Below are 7,174 nucleotides of genomic sequence, written 5' to 3' on the forward strand. Positions count from 1 at the left end.
ATATAAAGAATATAAATAGCATCTAAATGTTAGAAAGCCTAATTAAATACCACAAATTATAGAAAGCAGCAAGTTGCAGTAAAAATGAATAAAATGTTGCTAAAAATATTATATTAAGTTATTCTATTGATCCAACCTATTTATTTAATTACTGCCAATAGTTAGATAGTAGTTTCAATAACGAACATTGCCTACACTGTGTTGACCTGACTGTCAAATGCATTCACCTGTCTAAAACGCCCACCCAACTGACAACTTTAGTTTAATTGTAATGCAGGGGTGCTTAATGGGGATTCACAGCCGCTCAAAAGTGTTTGTGAATACTTACCACTTGTTGTGTATAACATCGAGAATAAAGAATTGATATGGGATGTTTAAATTTTAAATTTAGTCAACCATAGGTTCTAATGTATATGGAGCCCGGTCAGTGTATGTCATCTATCTAGACACTGTAAGATTATACAATGAAGTACATTTAAGTTACAATTTTAACTTGCCTAATAATGCTTGTTTGACTAAAAATACATTTACTACACTTCTGACTTCATTTAATTTCCATACCTGCAGCCGTTTTCTGTTCATAATCACTTTCTAGAAAGTGAAAATAGCAAACAACACTGTTGCCAGTGGGCGTCCACCGCGGTTTGTTGGCCCATGCGGCAGAGACATCTTATGGCCATTGGAGGCATAATGGCGCTAATTTCAAAGTCCCCCATTAACATAGTAAATACTACCTTTTAATTGAAACATCTAATTCCTTTATGAGTTGCATACATATTAATATATTTTGGTTAATGAAATCAAATTTGAATTCAATAACTACACAGCCAGTCCTGTTTGTGTTAAAAGTAATAACTACCTATGATGTTAAAACTGTAATTGTAACTTGATTGTGTAACAAACAAGTGTGTACAAATTTATTTTTTTATAGTAATAGCTCTTGAACCGAAACTTTTTAATACGAATACATGCTACATTTTGTTGAATGATTGATGTATATAAAGTATCAGAAATAGTAGCCCTTGTGAAATTGGGTGATTGAAAATGAACAAGTTTTGTATAAACCACGCAGTTTTTACCTTTCAAGAGGTCACTAATTTGATTTAAATATTAAGAAATCTAGATGTTAAATTGAAATAAAATAAGAAAAGTACTGTAGAAATAAAAAAAATTGTCATAGTTTTAATTTAGTTCTAGTTTTTCTGGGAAGTATATTAAAGTTTTAAACTTGGTAACTTATTAAGTATTTTACCAGTTAACTTGGGAGTGGAATGCTGTTGTTTATTTTATTTAGATGCTAAGACAATCATGCTAGTAAAATAAGTGTAGGTCATTCCCATTGTATTTTAAAGCATATAAGTGTTGTACTTTAAGAATATGGTAACATTTTCAGACAGCTAATTTTTAGATAGTACTTAAGATAAAAATGTCTGATTTTTAAATTCATAAACATAGAATGTACAAAAAATACCCGAACTATGATTTGCTCTCTCCATATGCATACCATTTCATAAAGCTGTAAAATATAATAAATTGAATGAGAACTGTTACATATTTACAAGATGATTGTTTGTTTTAAGAACACCATTAGTGAAACTTAATTTTAATTGAGAAAGATTATGCTCTCGAAGCTTAGCAGATGTTGATTCTTTGTTTGTATATGTATTTGTGTGTTATAAGATTCTATAGAAAGTAATGGAAATCTTATTATACCCAATTCTTCACTATCTTCTTTAATTGCCAGGGTAAATAAAAGGTCAAGATTATTATTTTGGGCAGTTCTTTACTTAATGATCAGGATTAGTGTGTGAGTAATAACAAGGCTTAAATTAATTCTGCGATGAAATTGTGAGTATTAATCTGTAATTAATTTGTACTTACCTCATATTACATCACATTCAATTCAGTTAATTGTGAATGTTTTCATTTTCCCTTTTTTGTTATTGGTTAGATCATAAACTGTGGCATTTTTGATGTTGGACATCTTTTATTACATTAAAGATAAAGAAAGTAGTCTGAAAATAACAAAACATTAACTTTCAGTCTGCTGGTGATAGTTTATAAATATGATGAAAGCTTTTAAAGGTAAGATATCTGAAAATGAAAGATATGTGGAGAAAAAAAAAGTGCTAAATATGTAAATATTACTTAGCTTCATAAGTAAAAAGAATAAGTAGCTACATTGTTGGGTTATGAATGCAAAACATGAAAGTAACTTGTTCATGAATGTACAAAATTCAACAAACACTAAATTAATCCAATAGGGATTGAACAAGAAACCAGTTTTTCATGTTTACTGTAATGTATGTATGTATTTAGCAATGTGTTTCTTAATTCAGTTTTTATTTAACTTTGTATTTTCCTTTATTGATATTTTATGTATAAGTTTTGGAGGACTACTTTTTAAAGTCTACATGGAACCATAAGATTGTAAGTACTGTCATAATTTTTTTGTTTTGCAACTTTTTGTTGTTAGTGTTGAAGCTTGTTGGTTAGAAAACTGGGGAACAATTGTTGTTTAAATATTAGAAACCTATTTTCACTTTATGAAAAAATGACACTTGGTAATCTTTAACCAGTTTTGTGTTAATGTAATAAGTATTGAAAGTACTTGTGGAATTTCCATGATAAATTTTCTTTATGGGTATTTAAACAAAGGAATATGGATTTTCTTTGGTGTTGTGTACTTGTAAATATATATAACCTTCAGTTTTGGCTAAAGTTCAAGACTTAATATTAATTTAAGCTGCATAATAAACCACTGTTCATTTAGTATTGTTTTTTTACTAATGTTGAGTAGTTTAAGTATTCAACAATTATGAAGTGAAACACAAGGTATTGAACATGTTTAGATATAATCAGGTACCAGTTGGATGAATGATTGTGACACTTCTTTTTTTATAAATTCTATCTTACAGTGTGGTAAATGTAGGAATCTTATGATTTATACTTTGTAATTTTATTTTAATCAAAATATCTCAAAGCATACTTGGAATGGTATAAAAATGTAGAATCATATTTTAGCACATCTGAAAAATGTGAGGCATTAGAAATGGCATTAGGTTTCTGTAAAAATATCTGTGAATCTATCAGATATTTTCTAATTGCTTAGTTAATGTTCAACAAACTTCTGGCTAGTTTTAATGTACAATTAGAAAAGTACTTTCAGCTGTTTGTTGCTGTAGTGTATTTTTTTATTTCCTGTTATTTTTGTAGTGATTATACAGTGCTTTACTTAAAACTAAGTTAAATAAAAGTAATTTCTTTTTGAATATTTTTTTAGTGTTCACATTCTTGTAGTCCTGACTATCCAATAAACTGAATATTAAAGGTATTAGTCCATCCAACATATAATTTCATCATAAATAACTACCATTATCAACTTTTTGGAATAAAATCCTGTAAGAATAGAACTTATGTTGCTTAGTAATGTGGAGTGTGCATCAAATTAAATATTTTCCTGATTTGCTGTGACTCAGTTCAGGGTCCTCACACAACAGGGTCATTTTTACACGTTATTGCAAGATTAATGAGACATTCAACTAATTACTGTAACAAAGGATGGAGTTAAAAGAACACAAACTTTGGAAAATAATGATGGTGGAATGTACAAATATCACACTTAAGATCCTTTACAAAAAGAAGCCAGTCATTACCAATTAAAGGTTGTTCAGACTATAGTATAAAATTGGCAGAGGTAATGGAAGTTCAGAAAGCAAAGAAAATAAACGAAAAATAGTTCGCTTATCTTAAGATAACGATTACCTTAATAAAAAATATAATAATTCTATATTACAAAGTTTAATTCCTTGTATTTCAATCCCCAAGTGAACTTAATAAGTTAGAAATTGCTAAACATTAACTATAGATGTATACAGAAAAATCTACTGATTGGATCTTACTTAGGATTTTACGAAATTTATAAGCACAAGTAAATTGTTTTCAATGGGGATTTTTATGTCTGTTGAAAAATGAATTGACAATAACGAATAATTTTTAACTTTCAAGTAGGTTGAAAACTAATTTTAATTTGACGAATCAGTGTAACATCTGATACAGAACTGCTTTACACAGATACTTGGTTGAACAAAAAAATTCAATTACGTAAATCCTTTCTCGTATTTAAAGAAAACCAAATTTACCGTAACATAGTTACATTTTGCATTGAAGAACGAAACGTAACAAGATAAATGGATTCAGAGCTTTTGTCTGACAGTGATACCCACAAAGACAGGTTAACGAGGAGTAATGCCTGGTATTTTTTATTTTTGTGATAGTGAAAGGAGGAAGGATATAAAATAAAATAAAAAGTATTGTAAACTACTACTTCTATTTTGATATTCTTATTCATACTGTGGTATGCAAAGTATATTTTGTGTTTACTATCTTTTTAGTTTAGTAAAATGAGCATCTCACATTCACCAAGAATTTTCAAAATTTTGTGTGCATAGAGTTTTCTAGCCATGTATGTAGTTTTAGCAATAGAATAGAACTGTGCTCAGGGAACATGGCTATACTCCTTTCGCAAACTATCTATTGTTCTGGATCATTCCCTTTGATGTTACATGTAGTTTCTCGTGGGAAAGATTGTTGTATAGAAGAATGTTATTGTATTTTATAGATAGTTGTACTCTCTCAGTCTCATCGAGAATATCTTTAGAACTGCGCTATTCAGAATATTTTCATATCTTGATCATGTACGCCTTATGGATAAGGACAATGCTGTCTGTTGTTCTGTTCACTTGTTAACTTTCATCTATGTCGTTGTTTAATAAAGATTACTGCTCACACTGATTTTGCATTTTGTTTGGTTTCTTTCATTAATTTTGAGAATTCAGATTTATTTATTCATTATATTTCTTGAAATTTATCTGGCTATTGCGATTACAACTTACTGTTCTTATCTGAACCTTAAAACAATACATGTGGAAATACTATCACAGCTTTACAGAGGGTTTGCAGATATTGGGAGAAATTCAATCCTTCCGTAATTCCTAAAACGTTCAGTGTGTTATAATGGCATTATATATTAACATGCTACATATTAGCAACACATACGTCAGGCGAGAAATTTGATAATAATAAAATACCACAGGAATAATAACAAACATTCAACCAAGTTTCATCAACATTTTTTTTAATTGGACGCTCTGGAACTTACAAATTCAATCATCAGCAAAATTTATAATGTGATAAAAAACAGAAATGTAAATTTACGTAAATAAAAATATGTAAAGATCTGTAAAGATATGACTTTCATTTGTAATCAATAAAACTTCGTTGGTTAATTAAAAGCTCATTTTTGAAAAATGCTGAGGTAAGAATTCTGCAATTATTGATGGATGTAAAATGGTTATTGCTTTTCTATCTATGCATATTGGAGAGTCTGTAGGTCTTAAGAGTTATTTCTGCTGGATAATCCCATATGTTCTTAGGCTCGTTTATATAATTGCCATATTATTTTGCCAATGTAGGTGAGTTTTACAGTTACCACAAGTGTAACAACCCATGAAGACACGGGTTTGGCAGAAAGGCATTTTTAAACAGATACTTATTTTGAAGGAGGATTTGAAAATTGTTTGTAGTTTAACCTGTGGATAATACGTTTCTATTATTTTTGGATTTGTAATCTAAAAGAAATTGATCAATGTTGGTGGATATTTGAAAAATTGTATTTGCTGTCAAAGCAGTTTCTATTTCATTTGATATGGATTTACCAGTTATAGTGTGTTTGTTGTTAAATGCACAACTACATTGAGCTATCTGTACTTTGACCACCATAAGTATCGTGTTTTTTTCTTTCGTTTAGCGTTATAAGCCTTTATACTTACCGCAGATCCAGTGGTAGAATGAATGAAGGGAATCTGCACTAGTCCAAGTGCTCAGCCTCGTACTCGCGACGACCTTGACACACCATATAGGGAAGACCGTGTCCCTGGTGTATTTGAATGAGGTTATTTTACTAATGGCTATGTCTGGTGAATAAAATCGTTTTAGTAATACAAATTGTCCAATGGAAACAGTTACAGTGCTCCAGAAAACATTTATGAGTTATTTAGTACGTAGTACTGCTTCATGAAGTGTTCTGTTGTGACTTATTGTAACATTAGTGACATGTTGTTCCTGCTTCACGTATAGAATTTACATAAAATTAAAAGAGTAAGAAGAGCGAGATAGAAATAAAAAGAATAATTAAGTAAAAAATATATCTGAAAAACAGATCGATGATATTATTGGAGATTTATATAGAAATTATTACAAGATTGAAAATATAAACAAAGGCTGTAATGACAAAAGAAAAACATCAATGAGGTAAAAGAAAAACATCAATGAGGTAGAAGAAAAAAACACACCAATGAGAGAATAAAACAGTTATGAACGAATTATTAAATGCAAAAATCAAATGAGTTCGCCACACCTTCTTCTACTTTGGCTCAAGAGTTCCAACATAAACCCCATCTAGTACAAAATAGACTTTTATTTGGTCTACCCCTATTACCACTTCTGCTGTGCCATCTGTTATTGAATAACCTTCGTGGATTACTCCAACCTTGACACTACCAAATCAACTTCCAGCATTTAGTGTCCAGTTCAGCATTGGCTAACGTGAAATGAATGAAACATGATGGGAAGGTACCATGGGAGTAATACCAGGCTCAGTTCAAAATCATCTCTAGAATGAAAGGGTGGAATAGGGAACAACAAGCTATTAATCTTACTGCCTTGTTAAAAGGACCAACTATGAAAACATTAAGTAACCTTCCAGCTGAGAGCCGTGAGAACTATCAATCATCAGTGGCTGCCTTATCTAACAGGTTTGGAGTAATACAGCAAAAGGAAGTATTCAGAGAAATGTTCTAGAACAAGGTACAGAGAAAAGAAGAGACAGCCGAATTTGCAGAAGATTTGGAAAGGCTTACCCAGTATTACCACTCGAATGCTTCTAGTGAATTGATGGATATATTAACATCTGACAAGTTTTATTGATGCCATAACACACAAGGATATAAGAATTAGGCTGAACCAAAGTAGGTGTGCATCTAGGAAGCTCTGTAGTTGGCGACGGAAATAGAATTCATTAAAATTGTAGATAAACTACTAAAGGCACCATCAAAAAGCTATGTTATGGGAATATTAAATCCTGTAATATTGGAACATCAACTCCCACCGCCAA

This window comes from Limulus polyphemus, unplaced genomic scaffold (genome assembly GCF_000517525.1).
Source record: "Limulus polyphemus unplaced genomic scaffold, Limulus_polyphemus-2.1.2 Scaffold4167, whole genome shotgun sequence".
Lineage (NCBI taxonomy): Eukaryota > Metazoa > Arthropoda > Merostomata > Xiphosura > Limulidae > Limulus > Limulus polyphemus.